At 39.5% G+C, this 17,234-nt stretch overlaps 1 long non-coding RNA gene across 1 annotated transcript in view; it reads left to right on the top strand.

Moving 5' to 3' along the window:
- LOC113895090 overlaps positions 1–12,610 on the top strand; it is a 134,846-nt gene extending 122,236 nt beyond the window's left edge. The window contains exon 3 of the long non-coding RNA XR_003511754.1: positions 11,673–12,610. This is a non-coding gene — a long non-coding RNA (uncharacterized LOC113895090). The remainder of the gene's footprint in view (positions 1–11,672) is intronic.
- The last annotated feature ends 4,624 nt before the right edge of the window (positions 12,611–17,234 follow it).

Raw genomic sequence — 17,234 nt, 5'->3', positions numbered from 1 at the left:
GCCCTCAATCAGCATTAAGGTGTTTTCCAATGAGTCAGTTCTTTGCATCATGTAGCCAAATTATTGGAGCTTCATCTTCAGCATCAGTCCTTTCAATGAATAAAGAGGATTGATTTCCTTTAGAATTGATTGGTTTGACCTCCTCGCAGTCCAAGTGATTCTCAAGAGTCTTCTCCAGCACCACAATTTGAGAGCATCAATTCTTTGCTGCTCAGCCTTGTATGCAATCCAACACTCACATCTGTACATGACTACTGGGAAATACATAGCTTTGATTATAATGGACCTTCGTTGACAATGTAATGTCTCTGCTTTTTAATACACTGTCTAGGTTTGTTATAGCTTTTCTTCCAAGGAGCAAGTGTCATTTAATTTCATGGCTGCATAGGTTCCAAAACCTATGTTTATGACTGTCCCCAGTGATTTTGGAGCCCAAGAAAATAAAATTTGTCACTCTTTCCATTGTTTCCCCATGATCTTAGTTTTTTGAATGTTGAGGTTTAAGCCAGCTTTTTCACTCTCCTCTTTCACTTTCATCAAGAGATTCTTCTTTGCTTTTTGCCATAAGGGTGGTGTCATCTGCATATCTGAGGTTATTGATATTTCTCCTGGCAATCTTGATTCCAGCTTGTGCTTCATCCAGCCCAGCATTTGTCATGATGTACTCTGCATATAAGTTAAATAAGCAGGGTGACAATATACAGCCTTGACGTACTCCTTTTCCTATTTGGAACCAGTCTGTTGTTCCATGTCCAGTTCTAACTGTTGCTTCCTGACCTGCATACAGATTTCTCAGGAGGCAGGTCAGGTAGTCTGGTATTCCCATCTCTTTCAGAATTTACCACAGTTTGTTGTGATCCACACAGTCAAAGGCTTTGGCATAGTCAATAAAGCATAAATAGATGTTTTTTGGAACTTCCTTACTTTTTTGATGATCCAGTGGATGTTGGCAATTTGTTCTCTGGTTCCTCTGCCTTTTCAAATCCAGCTTGAACATTTGGAAGTTCACGGTTCACGTAACCTGCAGATCTAATACCAGTCATTTCTAAGGGAACTGTCTGGTTGGAAAGGAGCCAGATCAAAGGCTGCTCAGTACAGCTTCAAGGGTACAGTAATTCTGAAGGAATCAAGCCAAAGGTTTAAAGCACAGTTCCACTAGAAAGATCCAATCCTGAAGGAGTCAGGCTAAAAGTTTAATACTCTAGTGTCAATAGACCAACCCCTTTTCCAAAAAGAATGGAGTGAAGTCTAGCCAGTTCTAGAAAGAATGGCCTTATTTTTTATTTTTATTTTTTTTTAAATTTTTTTATTTTTTCTTATTTTTTAAAATGTGTCAAATGAATACTCACATATGTAACAAAGCCTTTAAACAGAAAGGATAAAGCCTTAAAACAGATCCTAAGAAAACCCCAAGAAGTTTAAAATGCAAAGAGAGAAGCTAGAATGTAGGAGAAAGACTTACCCTCAAATTCTGATCAGTGGGAAGCAGTGAGCAGCAGTGGGCTCAGTATGGCCACTGCACCTGTTTGCTCACCATCTTCAGAGTCAGTAGGAGTCCTTCTCTGGATCCCTGTATGAGCCACCAAAATGTTGACTTGAAACAAATAGACTTTCAGTTCTCTCTTCAGCAAAAGTGAGTTTATTTACAAGTAACAAAGAACTGCATTTTTGGGGTCTGCAACCATGGCAAGCCACATCTAAGACCCCATACAGCAAAGGGAGGAAAATTCTTTCAAAGAGGGGAAAGAGAACTCGGGAAGGCCATCAGAAACAAATAGTTAATCGAAGAATTGAGAGTTTGAAATATGATGACTTTTTCTTTGGCTGAGTTGTGACAGTCTTTCAATTGGGTGAGCTCTTGACAGGCAATAAAAAGAAGTTTTTGTTCTTGTTGGGCTCTGCTATCATTGTAGGGCATGAGAGCGTCCCCCTTATGGCCTCTGAACTCTATTTTAATAGAGGTTTTTTTTTTATTATTACTTTTTAAACCAGGTATTTACATTTTAAAGGATAATCGACTTAAATGAATTAATCTCTAAATTATAAATGTACAATCCAATTTTTTAAATGTACAAAAGATTTGAGAAACACTTCACCAAAGATATACTGTGATAGATAAGCATGTGAGAAGATCTCAACATTAGTCATTAGAGAATTGCATAAAACCATAAGCCTACATAGCATATGAAAAAGCAGAGATGTTACTTTGCCAACAAAGGTCCATCTAGTCAAGGCTATGGTTTTTCCAGTGGTCATGTATGGATGTGAGAGTTGGACTGTAAAGAAAGCTGAGCGCCAAAGAATTGATGCTTTTGAACTGTAGTGTTGGAGAAGACTCTTGAGAGTCCCTTGGACTGCAAGGAGATCCAACCAGTCCATTCTAAAGGAGATCAGTCCTGGGTGTTCATTGGAAGGACTGATGCTGAAACTCCAATACTTTGGCCACGTCATAAAAGACCCTGATGCTGGGAAGAAGTGGGGGCTGGAGGAGAAGGGAATGACAGAGGATGAGATGGCTGAATGGCATCACCGACTTGATGCACATGAGTTGAGTGAACTCTGGGAGTTGGTGATGGACAGGGAGGCCTGGCGTGCTGAGATTCATGGGGTTGCAAAGAGTTGGACACGACTGAGCAACTGAAGTAAACTGATGATGAGATATTAATTGCTAAAGCAAAGCACCCTGACAATATTAAGTGCTGACAAGGATGGAATAATGGGAACTCTCCCATGCTGTTGGCAGAAGTGCAGGATGTTACAGTCACTTTGGAAAACAGGCAGTTTCATATAAAGTCAAAGGTAAAATTAGAATATGAACAAGCTACTCTTCCTCAGGGCTTACATGAAATAAAAATCTATGTTCACAAAAACTGTATATACAAATGTTTATAGCAGCTATTTGTAGTTATCAAAAACTGGAAATAATTCAAATATCCCTCAATTGGTAAATGGATTAACAATCCATGGAACATCCATGCAGTGGAATATTACTCATCAATAAAAAAGAATGGACTACTGATATTCAAAACACATGGGTAAATTTATTTTTTATTACATTAGTTTCAGGTGTACAACATTATAATTGACATTCGTACACGACTAAGTGATCACCACCACAAGTCTAGTTACCATCCATAGCCGTACAGTTGGCCCCCCTCACCCATTTTGCCCATCTCCTCCCAAAATATGAATGGATTATGCTGAGTGAAACAAGCCTGACTGAGAGATACATGTTATATGATTGTATTTTATACGACATTATGGAGAAAACCAAAGTAACAGGGACAGAGAATGGTCAGCGGTCGGCGAGTTAGGAGCAGGTGACAGCAAAGGAATAGCATGAGGGGATTTATTTGAATGGGATGAAAATGCTCTGTATCTTGATTGTAGTAGTGCTTATACGACTGCAGGCATTTGTTAAACTCATGGAACAGTACGCCACAGAGGGTGTATTTTACTGTATGCAAATTGAAAAGTATTTTTAAAATAATGTTTTTAGAGGAAGATGAGGTATGAGGTCTGAAGCTTCATGGATTATAGAACAGATGAGTTGGTTTGGGTCTGGCTCTATGACCAAGTAGTTGCTGTGAGTTATATGTTACCAGCAGTGAGAGCTAGTGAATAGTGACTTAACTTTTCCGGACATCAAAGAGAGCTTAGGAATGTCAGGAAGAAAAGTGGCCAGTGAAATAAATAATCTTTCAGAATAGAATTGAGATCATGAATAGCGATTTCAATTGTGAATTGTTTAAGGAAAAAGGGGCCAACACTAGATTGCTTCTTGTGAAGAAGATACGGAAGAAAAAAAAAGACAAAGAATAGGATGAAAATGTTCCTCCCTGAATGATTATCAGCAGCAGCATTATGGATTCCAAAGGGGATACACTCAGTGGTTCTCACTGGAAATCCAACATGCACTTCTTTTAGAATGCTTGGTCTGTGAAGGAAGCTTTCCAGGAATTTCTTTAAGTTTCGAAGAATCAGAGAAACCTAGATGAATGTCAGCTCTGTCATTTATAAGGCTAGATCCCTTGTAAAAACCACTGTTCTTCTCTAGTCTTCAATTTTTCCATCTACAAAGCAGGGTTAAGAAGAGCATGTATCTTTCAATATTGGGAAAATTAATAGAGATAATGCGTGTATAGCACCGGGCACAATACCTCACATAAGAAGCACTCAAAAACTTGCAATGAGAATTATACTACTGCCTAGTTTCCAGAGCTTGCATATGTTTATTTTTGCCAAGCTCATACTTGTATTTAATTTTTTTCTTGTCACCATCTCATCAGCAGGAGATTATCAAGTTTTAGCAGCATCATCTTGCTGCCTAGAGTAGATAGAGAGAGTCAATTTGAAGAGAGACATATTATTCCCAGAAACACAGACTCTTTTATACTCAATACAAAGAACCTTCAAAAGTAAGAGCTGTGACTTCCTCCCTCCAGAACTGGTTAACCTGTTGGGATATTTGGTAGATGAATTCTGTGCCACGCACTCTTGTATACTGTGCACCAGGCCGGGAGACAGCAGCTGCTCTCCATGCTGTCCTTCCAACACAGAAAACCAATCTCACAGCACCAGGGGAGACTGTAAAAAACGAAAAAAAAATGCAAATGTCCAGCATTGATTAGTTTTGCCAGCTGCTTTTCTTTAGAATCAACGGATGGGCCACTTTAGCTTTAAGTCCATTGGACACACTTAGGGGTTCTTTTTGTTATTGTTTGTTTCCTTTGTTGTTGTTTTTTTTTTTTTTTTAGAAATTGTATTAAAGAATAAATAATCCTTTGCAGGACAAACCTGTCAAAGAAGTTGACAAATGGAAGGAGGGCTTAAATAGAAGAACTAGATAATAAGCCTCTATTGAACTGTTTCTGAAAATATCTTTGACCCAGGGGATGATCTGGTTCTTTCAAACGTGGGATTGAAGAGTCAAATGCTTTCAGAGGCTAGGCTACTTATGTAAATAAATGAGGAAGCAGGAAGAGTCTGGGTGTAAGGCAATAGGGAGTGGTGGTGGGTTTGGGTGTATTTTTTTGTTTTCCTACTCTTTTGAGATCTTTGAATACAAAATTATTTCACTATTCTTTTTCTCAACTCTACTATAAGATGAGGTGATCTTAGGGAATGTGTGATGATAAATGACAGTCTTGAAGTGGTTTGTCATTCAGAGGAGAGTGAAAAAGTTGGCTTAAAGCTCAACATTCAGAAAATGAAGATCATGGCATCTGGTTCCATCACTTCATGGCAAATAGATGGGAAAACAGTGGAAACAGTAGCTGACTTTATTTTTGGGGGGCTCTAAATCACTGCAGATGGTGATTGCAGCCATGAAATTAAAAGATGCTTACTCCTTGGAAGGAAAGTTATGACCAACCTAGATAGCATATTAAAAAGCAGAGACATTACTTTGTCAACAAAGGTCCATCTAGTCAAGGCTATGGTTTTTCCCGTAGTCATGTATGGATGTGAGAGTTGGACTATAAAGAAAGCTGAGCCCCGAAGAATTGATGCTTTTGAACTGTGGATTGGAGAAGACTCTTGAGAGTCCCTTGGACTGCAAGGAGGTCCAACCAATCCATCCTAAAGGAGATCAGCCCTGGGTGTTCATTGGAAGGATTGATGTTGAAGCTGATACTTTGGCCACCTGATGTGAAGGGCTGACTCATTTGAAAAGACCCTGATGCTGGGAAAGATTGAGTGCAGGAGGAGGAGGGTATGACAGAGGATGAGATGGTTGGATGGCATCACCGACTCAATGGACATGAGTTTGTGTAAACTCTGGGATTTGGTGATGGACAGGGAGGCCTGTCATGTTGCAGTTCATGGGGTTGCAATGAGTTAGACATGACTGAACAACTGAACTGAACTGATGTAAGGGTCATGGCTAGTATGTGCTTCATTCTTCATACCACTTGCTGCTGAGAGACAATAATAGCAGCTTCAGTGGATATTTGAAGACTCTATTATGAAACAGAATGTAGTCAGAAATTATAATTTTTTTTAAAAAAATCAAACTAAACAGAGTCCTACTCAGAAAGGCCCAGACAGATACTGTGTCTGTTCATGTGCTTGGGACTTGGGGACTTGCAATTCTTTCTTAACTATATTATCTTCTTTGGGATGCACTCTATCTTCAGAAATGTTCCTGCTTTACCTGTTGCTGCCCCTTCCTTGTCTTGGTCCTGAGTTTGGCTCATTTTGGAGCAAGACTAGTCAGCTTAACTGACTAATGTAGTGTTTCCTAGCACACACTTGCATTGACTTGAAGTTGTCTGGTCTCTGCTGTGAATATGCACCTCTTCTGTGGAAAAGAGTGAGATAATGATTAGACTTTCTTCTTTTTATTTTCTTAAACCTTTATATTTAGCTGGATAGATATAGGTATATAGCAATAAAAACACAGACATACATATGTCTGAAAGAATAAAACAAAAACTGACAATGGTGATTGGCTCTGGGGAAGAAGCTTGAAAAGTATTCTTTTTATGCCCAATAAGTGGATTGTGGAATTGATAAACTACATTTCCAATACCATGGATGCACTATTTGCAATGAAGAAAGAAGGAGAAATAACTAGATTGAGTTATTTAAACCATACTGTCTGAGGAAAATTTTTAAAATAGAATCTCTAATAAGTTAGAGGAAAGTTAGATAATTTTGTCAGACAGACTTTAGAGTGTTTTCAGGATCTCTAGCTCCTGGTATTCATACCTTTGTGTAATCCCTTTGAGTATGGGAAGGATCAGTGACTTTCTTCTAAATCTTGGAATGTGACAAAGGTGAGAGGTTTATGTGATCACATCTGTGATTGCATAATAATGTAATGCCCATCATGCCAGACTGTCTCTCTGTCTGACTTTGATGAAGCAAGATGCCATGAATCACATAGTATCAGGAAATGAATTTGAGCAACAATCTGAAAGAATTTGGCAGCAGATCCTTCCCCAGTTGAGCTTCTGATGAGAACATAGTTCTGGCCAAGACCTTGAGCATAGGCTCTGAAACTCTAAGCCAAGGATCCAGTTAATCAATGCCAAACTCCTGATCCATAGAAACTGCAACATTGTGTGTATTGTCTTCAGCTGATAAGGCTGTGGTAATTTGTGATGCAGCAATGAAAAGCTGACATAGTTCTATATGCATTCATGAATTAATAAAAAAAAAAAACTATACAAATCACTAAAAGGAAATACAGCAGCATGCTTTTATAATCTTGACATACAAAGGATATTTCTAAAGAAGAAATGAACACCAAAAACCACACCAAAAAGACTGGCAAATTTGACTACATTGAAAGTGTAAAATTGCACATGAAAAACCACTATAATATAACTAATTTCCTTAGTTTTTCTATGTCTGTAAATAAAGAAACAAAACCAACAACCAAAAGAAAAATGAACTGAGAATGTTAACAATAAGTTCAAAGGGAAAAAAAAAAGTCTTTACCATTCAACAAAATGTTCAACCTTATTCACAATTAAAGAAACAGAAATTTTAAAAAATGAAATTTCACTTTTTACTTAACAGATTTACTAATATATGAAGCTTAATAGTACTGGGGAAACAAGTACTCATATATTATTATTCGGAAAGCAAATTGGTGCAGCCTTTTTGGCAATAGAAATAAAAATTTATAGCATACCTGCACTTGACAGCCTTCTTGTATGAAGTTATTCAGTAGTCATGCCCACACATTTTACAGTGACTCCTGAATAACAAAAATTAGAAATAAGCAAAATATTCATCGGTGGAAGACCTGTTAAGAACATTCAGGGATAGCTTACTGTGGAAAAAATTTTGTTTTTCCATCTAGAAGTCATGATAAGGAATGATTTATAAGCTGTCCTTGAGGGCAGGGACCATATTTCATTCATCTCTGCTTCCTTTGAGCCTAGGGCAGTGCTTGATGGTTGGTACATAACAGAGAGGAACAAATAGTATTTGATGAGCGAATGTATGAACGCATACTGGTGCATGTATACAGCTGGGTAGTGTCTGGGGTTAAACATTAAATGTGAGTGCATTTTAAAAAGTGTTTAAATGTGTAAAAGATGAAAGCCAGAGTTAACCATAGACTCTGAGGCATTATGTGATGCTTTTGAATCCTGATCTTTTGTACGCTGAGACCATGTCTGGAACCACCAGGGAAGCTAAATGATCTCTCTGAAGGCTGTCCTAGAGTGGGTTTGGGAACTACAGGGAGGAGGAATTTAGTTATAAAAGTGAGAGGAGAAAGAACAGGTAGGGTGTAGCCTGACCCTCCTTTCTGTGCTTCCTTAGTAACACCCTGCCCCAAAGGTCACTCTCCAGCCATCTCTAGTCTCCCTGTCCCTTTAATTCTGCTTATAGTCCAGCACATGATTAATAGTCCTGCCACCACCCTCTCCCCACTGCCTTTAAATGCGGCCACACTACCACTCACCTAAACCCGACAGAAAAAAATACAGTCCTGTCACAATCTTGTGGCAAGCTAGATCTCCCAGCATTAAATCACCATTAAGGGCCTCTGTGAATTTAATAGCAGCTTTAGGGGTCTTTTCCCCCTTTTTCTCTCATTTAGAACTCAGCTAAAGCTTTCCTGTTATGGGAGGTGGATGCTATAAAGACAAACAGTTCACTATCCTGGCCTCCACAGGTGCACTCGATCCATAATTGTTCCTTGAGAGGAGAAGTGCAGAGGACCTCCTAGCAAAGCCCTTTAGCCTCTGTCTGTTGAGCTGTTGGCAGGGTGGAGATGTGGTGTCTACATCTGCTATCTGCACAGTCATTTGTGAAATGCTTTTCATAGGTATCCCATTGGATCCTACCAGGAATCCTGCTAACAGAAGTATTTATTATATTCATTTTAAATATAAGGAAACCAAGATCCAAAGGCCTGAAGTAGTTAATAAAACCCCAGGACTGAACACAGGACCTCTGACTTAAGAGACCGGAGATTCTGAGAAACTTCAGATATTTCCCAAATAATTTGTTCTTTCCAAAGCCTTCCCTGAGCATGTCAGACTCTGAAAGTAGATATCCTAAGTCCACATCTTGGCTCTGCTGCTGCTGCTAAGTTGCTTCAGTCGTGTCCGACTCTGTGCGACCCCATAGATGGCAGCCCATCAGGCTCCACCGTCCCTGGGATTCTCCAGGCAAGAACACTGGAGTGGGTTGCCATTTCCTTCTCCAATGCAGGAAAGTGAAAAGTGAAAGTGAAGTCACTCACTCATGTCTGACTCGTAGTGACCCCATGGACTGCAGCCCACCAGGCTCCTCTGTCCATGGGATTCTCCAGGCAAGGGTACTGGAGTGGGGTGCCATTGCCTTCTCCGCATCTTGGCTCTACCAGTTACTATTTGGGTGACTTTGGAAAGTTACTAAGTAACCTATCTCACAGTTAGGTAATGCCACAATAATGTTGCTAAATGGACAGCTATGGGTCTGCAGTGGCATGCAATATTAAGCATAGTGAACATTTATTTTTGCTCAAGAATCCAGAGATTGGCTGATCAGAGCTGGGTTCACTTAGGTAATCTCTGCTTAGCTAGTGGATCTGCTGGGTGTTGGCTAGTTGGCTTGCGTGAGTCAAATTTGCTCCATGTGCCTCTCTTGTTCTAGCCAGCTTGTCCAGGCTACTGCACATGAGAAAGGTTTTAAGAGAGAGACAATTGAAGCAGGCAAGCTCTCTTTAAGCATAAGTTCAGAACTGGCACACCATCACTTCTACACAGCTATTTGGACCAAAACAAGTCACAAGACACAAGTCACAAGCCTAGATCCAAGGGATGGGAAAGTAGACTCTACCCTTTGAGAAGACCCACAGAATCACTGGACACAGGATATGCATAGAGGCAGACCATTAAATGGCACCATTAGTACAACTAAATCCAGCTTAAACATCTGGAAGTTCATGGTTCATGTACTGTTGAAGCCTGGCTTGGAGAATTTTGAGCATTACTTGGCTAGCGTGTGAGATGAGTGCAATTGTGCAATAGTTTGAACATTCTTTGGCATTGCCTTTCTTTGGGATTGGAATGAAAACTGACCTTTTCCAGTCCTGTGGCCACTGCTGAGTTTTCCAGATTTGCTGGCATATTGAGCAAATATGCCAGTATCATCTTTTATGATTTGAAATAGCTCAACTGGAATTCCATCACCTCCACTAGCTTTGTTCATAGTGATGCCTCCTAAGGCCCACTTAACTTCACATTCCAGGATGTCTGGCTCTAGGTGAGTGATCACACCATCATGGTTATCTGGGTCATGAGGATATTTTTTGTATAATTCTTCTGTGTATTCTTTCTTTATTGATTATGCCAAAGCCTTTGTGTGGATCATAACAAACTGTGGAAAATTCTTAAAGAGATGGGAATATCAGACCACCTGACTTGCCTCCTGAGAAATCTGTGTGCAGGTCAAGAAGCAACAGTTAGAACTGGACATGGAACAACAGACTGGTTCAATATTGGGAAAGGAGTACGTCAAGGCTGTATATTGTCACCCTGCTTATTTAACTTCTACGCAGAGTACATCATGTGAAATGCCGGGCTGGATGAAGCACAAGATGGAATCAAGATTGCCAGGAGAAATATAAATAACCTCAGATATGCAGATGACACCACCCTCATGGCGGAAAGCAAAGAAGAACTAAAGAGCATCTTGATGAAAGTGAAAAAGGAGAATGAAAAAGCTGGCTTAAAACTTAACATTCAGAAAACTAAAATCGTAGCATCCAGTCCCATCACTTCATGGCAAATAGATGGGGAAACAATGGAAACAGTGAGATATTTTATGTTTGGGGCTCCAAAATCACTGCAAATGGAGACTGCCGCCATGAAATTAAAAGATGCTTGCTCCTTGGAAGAAAAGCTATGACCAACCTAGACAGCATATTAAAAAGCAGAGACATTACTTTGCCCACAAAGGTCCATCTAGTCAAAGCTATGGTTTTTCCAATAGTCATGTATGGATGTGAGAATTTGACTATAAAGAAAGCTGAGCACTGAAGAATTGATGCTTTTGAACTGTGGTATTGGAGAAGACTCTTGAGAGTCCCTTGGACAGCAAGGAGATCCAACCAGTCAAAACTAAAGGAAGTCAGTCCTGAAGATTCATTGGAAGGACGGATTCTGAACTGAAACTCCAATGCTTTGGCCACCTGATGCAAAGAACTGACTCATTTGAAAAGACCCTGATTCTGGGAAATATTGAAGGAGGAAGGAGAAGGGGACAACAGAAGATGAGATGGTTGGATGCCATCACCGATGCAAAGGACATGAGTTTGCGTATGCTCTGGGAATTGGTGGTGGACAGGGAAGCCTGGCATGCTGCAGTCCATGGGATTGCAAAGAGTTGGACATGACTGAGCAACTGAACTATCTAACTGAGTATAACTATCTCCTAAAATCCTTGAGCACTTTCATTTTTGCATTTTAGGAATAGGGGTCAAAATAGCATCCATTGCATGTGGACATTGTAAAGATAATATGAAGCAATGTGTGAGGAGTACTCTACTGCATGTTAGGCTGAGGGGCAGGGAATTAGGATGCTCCTGATTCTAATGACTTTGTAAAGAGTTGCCATACCAAGGCGTGGACTGGCCACCTCCAGATGTCTTCCACTTGAGAGATAAACCCTCAAGTATTTAAATCATTATCATTTTGAATTCTTTTTTTTTTTTTTTCCCACAGAGAGCCAAATCCAATCCTGATTTGTTTCTCCCCCACCATACAGTCATAACAGCACATGTTATTTGAAGAATGCACTAGAGAGGAGACATGAATCTTTGAGTACGGGGTTGGAGAGGAGTAACCCTAGCTGTTCCTGACCTGTACATTTCCAAGTTGGTTTCATGTGATCACGTGAGTAACCGAATCTGGGCCAGACGCCTCCATCTATTGGTTGAGCAGACCCCTGGCCATGAAATGGCCTGGCCTGAGAGCTCTGTCCAGTGTGGGGGCTTGGTATTGGGTGATGACTAAATACTCGATCAGTCCCTCTTGCACATGTTTTGGATTTGAGACACATAGACAACAGTTGAATGAAGCTAGGAGAGCAGCAGAGGCTGAGAGAATCTGCATTATATGAATGTAATATAATGCACTGGAATATCTGACCCCCTCACCTAGAGTGGTATTACATTTTTAAGCAGAGAGTTCAGTTCTCTGTGCGTCCTTGCGCTGATCCTGAGACTTTTCCTTTCTTCTTTGTGGGACCTTCTGTCATGATGCAAAACTAACACCTAAGTGACCCAGCATGTGCTTCTCCTTTCTGTGTTCTATATGGTATCTGCAGATGTTTTTTTAAATGATGCTTACTTTTCTCTGTCAATTAATGGTGTATCATGACCACCTTCACGGGCTGGTAAATATTCTTTTCCAACAGCATACAATCTAGAGTAGAGTACAAGTCCCTCGCTCTCTAAAAGTAGAGCCTTCCTGTGACCATTCCATAAGACAAAACAGTGTAAAGTGAAAAAGAAAGTACTTTAGGACACATCTTGCTAATGGATGCACAAAATAAATTGAGATAAAGCACAGACGGTCACACAGTTTAAAGCCATGGCGGCTTGAGGCTGAGGTGCTGAGTGTGGTTCCCAGGGAAGGGTTTTGTGGGCACTGTTCTCGTTTCTTTGGGCATGCGCTACCTCTATAATGGCTCACTGCAAAGCAGTGCTGAATGCTATTTTCACACTGTGTCTTTTTTCATAAAAGTGGACATAATCTTTGGATTTCTTTCAGTGAGCAAAAACAGGTAATGTTGTTTTTTCTAAAAAGAAAAATGATGTAAAGCAAACTTTTGAAAAGCGGGGGATACCTGGATTCTATTGTATGACTATATTTATTTAATTGCTCCCCTAGTGCTGGATACTTATTAGGTCATGAACTATCTTTTTGTTTGTGTGATTGTTTTGCTTTCATATACAGCATCAAAGTCAACATCTTTGAATGAAATGTTTGTATACAACTATGATATTTTTATAGATAGAAGTTTGATAGGAAGATACTTTTTTATTTATTTTTACCTGAAGGATAATTGCTTTACAGTACTGTGTTGGTTTCTACCAAAGATCGACATGAATCAGCGATAGGTTTACCCATGTCCCCTCCTACTTGAACATCCCTCCCACCTTCCTCTCCATCCCTCCTCTCTAGGTTGTTACCAAGCCTTGGTTTGAGTTCCCTGAGTAATACAGCAAATTCCCATTGGCTATCTATTTTAAATATGGTAATGTATATTTCCATGTCGATAGGAGGATATTTGATAAGCAGAGAAACGTTCTAGTCCAAGGATTTGGCATGAAATAAGCACAGATTTGCAAACTAGAAAAACACAAGACATCTTATCAAATAATCAAATTTTGCTACTGTTGGCTACATGGAAGGAGAGAGTGGCTGAATTATTGATAGATTTGAAAGCTAAGTTAAGGCATGGCCATTATTGAGGGCTTTTTTTTTTTTAATATGTGGAAAACCTGGAGTATCTTAAGGTGAATCTCTTTTTCCCTTACAAAATTAGTGTTGTGTTACAGAGAGGGTCAGCAGAAGTTAATCTAGGCCATTTCACATGAGTTTAATCTATAATAAAAGGAAAAAATATATATCCTTTTATATTGTAGTGTGCTTTGTTAAAACGAACAAACAAACAAAAAATGTTATGCGTTTAAGGTATTTTATCAGTGTAGATATATTCTTATAACAAATAATGTGCTAAGTAGAGGTAGGTCTCTATTGGATTAATACCACCACTTTCTGTTTGTGTCTACCTTTTGAACAACTGAAAAAAAATGGTGTTTCACTGGATTCTGAAAATAACATAGCTCAAATGGAAGATAACCTCCCCATTTTACAGAAGAAGGAACTGGGGTTAGAAATAGAATGTCATTCATGAAAGAGAATGTCAGAGCTATAATGCCAGAATCTGATTTTTCAAGGTCACCTGACTTCACCCTGCATTTTCTTGTGGTGACAGTGAGACTTGGTTATAAAGCATCATCACACAGCGCTTGTATGAAGGAAGTAGGCCTACACCCTCTTCTGATTTCACATCCCCCCACCCCCATCTCCCCCTCACTCTGAGTCAGCCAGTTAGCCAGAAGCAAAGTCTGGATGACAAGCCAGGTAGACTGATTCCAGGCTCAGTTTTTCCCAATAAACGAATGGAAATCCTCTTGTTCTACCTCCCTTCCTCTAATTATTAAACCTTAATATGCACAAGAATCATATGGGTTTTCTTAAACGTGACTGTTTCCTAGGCCACATCCCAGGCACTCCTCCATTTCAGCAGGCCTGGGGTTAGACTCAGGTATGCAGATTTTTAACACACTCTTTAGATGTTGATTAGGAAAAGGGGTACACGGAGCAGACTTCAAGAAATGCTGTCTGTCCAATTTCAAGGTTGAAATCTGCTTTGTCTCCCCTTCAAGCATGCCTGCTCTTAGCAAAGTGACTCCAGCCCCGCCTTGTTGTAGCCCCTTATCAGTTCTATGTGTTTTGCAAATTGCATTTGCTCTTCATTTATGGACAAACCAGGTCAGCACTGCCAGGCCAATAAGAGCTGGATTTTCCCTGGCCTCATGCATCAGTGACATATTTGCCAGCATCGGCCCAGTTCCGACATCCCTGCATCAGCTGTGGTTGATGATGATGCAGGATACACATGACTCGATTTGTGGAGAGCCAGCTAAGCTTTCAGGGAAGTCAATAAGAAAAATCTCATTTTGATCTGCAGATTGGGCTCATTTGATTTGAAAGTCACTGGTGGCAAAAGAAATATGGGGCCCAGGGATGTCTCTTCAAGCCCCTCTCTGGCTGTAATCACCCCTGAGAAGCACTTTTCTCCATCTGCCTCCTCCTCCCCTCCTTTCTCCATAGATTCAATGTGTCAGCGGTGGAGGGGGGCGGCGGGGGGGGGGGGGGGAGCAACAAACACTCTCAGACTTTCTGGATGATTCTTCTTTCTCACTCTGTACAGAGGAGAAAGGGTCAAAATAGCACCATCAACCATTTGCCCAAACCATTTGCTGTGTGGCTCCTAGGATATATGGCCTTGTGACCTCCTATATAGGTCTGTGACTTTCAGCTTAAAGAGGTCAGAGAGGGAAAAATTAAATGTGTCATTATGCTTTATGAAGTAGCTCTTGGGTCTTGGTGTTCCGTGGGCTTATATGCATGTCAAAATGGTAAAGTTTACCTCCAGAGTATCTCTTGATGCTAATGAGATCTGTTTATCCTCGCCCCCCACTTTACTCTTTGCTATAGATTCTACAAAAATCTTTCTAGTTTCCCTGCTTCCTACCATTTCCCATAAAATTCATTATCCATGAAGCACCTTTGGTGGCTTTGCATTTTCCTAAAGATGCAATCTAAATTTGTGCTGTCCAGTGTGGTAGCCACTAGCCACATGTGATTGTTCAGTAGTTAAAATATGATGAGTTTGAATTGAGAAAGTGATAACTGTGAACATCAGATTACAAAGATTTAGGGGAAAAAAGGATATAAAGTATCTTATTAATAATTTTCTATGGATTACATGTTGAAATAATATTTTAATTATACTGGATTAACTAAAATAGGTTATTACATTTAACTTCAGATATTTCTTTTTTACTTTTTAAAATATGGCTACTAGAAGATTGAAAATGACATACATAGCTCACATCGTGTATCTTGGGTAGTACTGGTGTAAACTCTGGAATGTGGCTTGTTCTCATTTTGTTCCGTTCCCTTATCACACATTCTCTTTTGGTTATATGAATTTCTTTTAATCTCTTGAATTCATTACTTATCCTTTTGTTTCTGGGGTTTTAGTAAGCTATTGCTTTCTTCCATTACTGCTCTTTCACTAACTCTTACTTATATTTCAGTATGTCTTCTGCAAATTGTTTCTTGTATGTCACTGGCTCATTCATGACTTCCTGAGTCTGGCTTAGATGGGCTATCTATGGATCCAGTAAAATCTTCATACACTGTCTTCTGCAATGTCATCTTTGCTTTAAAAAGTATATATACATAAAATCTGCCCAGTCCACTGAATTGTAAGCTCTATTAAGACAAGAGCTATATCTGTCTTGTGCACCTTTGACCCCAGAGCAGGAACTCAGTAAATGTTTGTTGAGTAAATCCAGACATCTTATTAAATGGGCAAGGGAATTGAGGTGCAGAAAGGGGGACACTTCTTAACCAAGGTGAATTCATGGCAGAGTACCTCAGGCCAGAACCATACAGAAGAGACATAGATTTAAAGAATGTATAATATTGGAGGAATTTTTTAAAATGTAGTGGACAGAGACTTGTGCATGTTTTTATAATTCTATTGAAAAAGGTAAAGAAAGAGGTAACTCAACAGAACCAGCTGTGATGCCAAGCCTGATCCTGTCTGGAAGAGTCTCCAGCCTAAGGAAATCCCTCTTCAGCAGCCCTGACTCCAACACTTCTGGCATGTCAGATTGGGAGAATAGGGACAGGAGAAGGGAATGACAAGACAGTGGAGATCTGGGCGATAAATAGGTGGATAGATACGTATCATAGGACAATCTGAGTCAGACCTTAATGTATTCAGGGAAATTATACACCTGAATTACAAGCCAGAGGTCACTTCTTGGGATGTTGGCACCACCATTCCTTAGGTTGACATATTTCTGAAGAGAACAAAATGAAAGAGTGATTGTTAGTCATGAAGCCTCTAGGGTTCTGGTATCATCCTTTGCTATACATGCATCTGGGAGAAAATTCTTTCTGGTCCTAGAAATAGATAGCTTAGTGCATTTTCAAAATACGTCATGTTATAGGTTCTTTAGGAAAAACTGATATGAAAGAGAAATTTATTTTCTGTAGGATTTTCTACTGTAATTGTAATTTTTCCTAATTATAAGCTCAATGTAGGAAAGTTGGCAAATGTGTTAGCAATAGAAGAGAAACTTTATGCATAATTCCAACAGCCCAAATAATCCCACTCTATATTTTCTGTCTTTTTATATTCTTCATGTTTATTCACTTATAGTTTTATAAAAGTAAGATACTGTGAGTACATTTTAGTAGTGTTTCCTTTTAATTATGTATCATGCACAATTTCCTGTGTCAATAAGTACTCTTTAGTAATATGATTTCTGTTGTCTACTTAATATTCTAATATATTTAAACCTTTCCAACAGTCTTCATTATTGAACATTCAAATTGTTGCCAATTTTTTTGTATTATAAATCACTCTACAGGTATTCCCTTATGAACATCTCTGATGTTTCCAAAAGACAA

This window comes from Bos indicus x Bos taurus, chromosome 7 (assembly GCF_003369695.1).
Source record: "Bos indicus x Bos taurus breed Angus x Brahman F1 hybrid chromosome 7, Bos_hybrid_MaternalHap_v2.0, whole genome shotgun sequence".
In the NCBI taxonomy this organism is placed as follows: domain Eukaryota; kingdom Metazoa; phylum Chordata; class Mammalia; order Artiodactyla; family Bovidae; genus Bos; species Bos indicus x Bos taurus.
The sequence above is the reverse complement of the archived record's forward strand: the minus strand, read 5'-3'. Positions and strand labels throughout refer to the sequence as shown.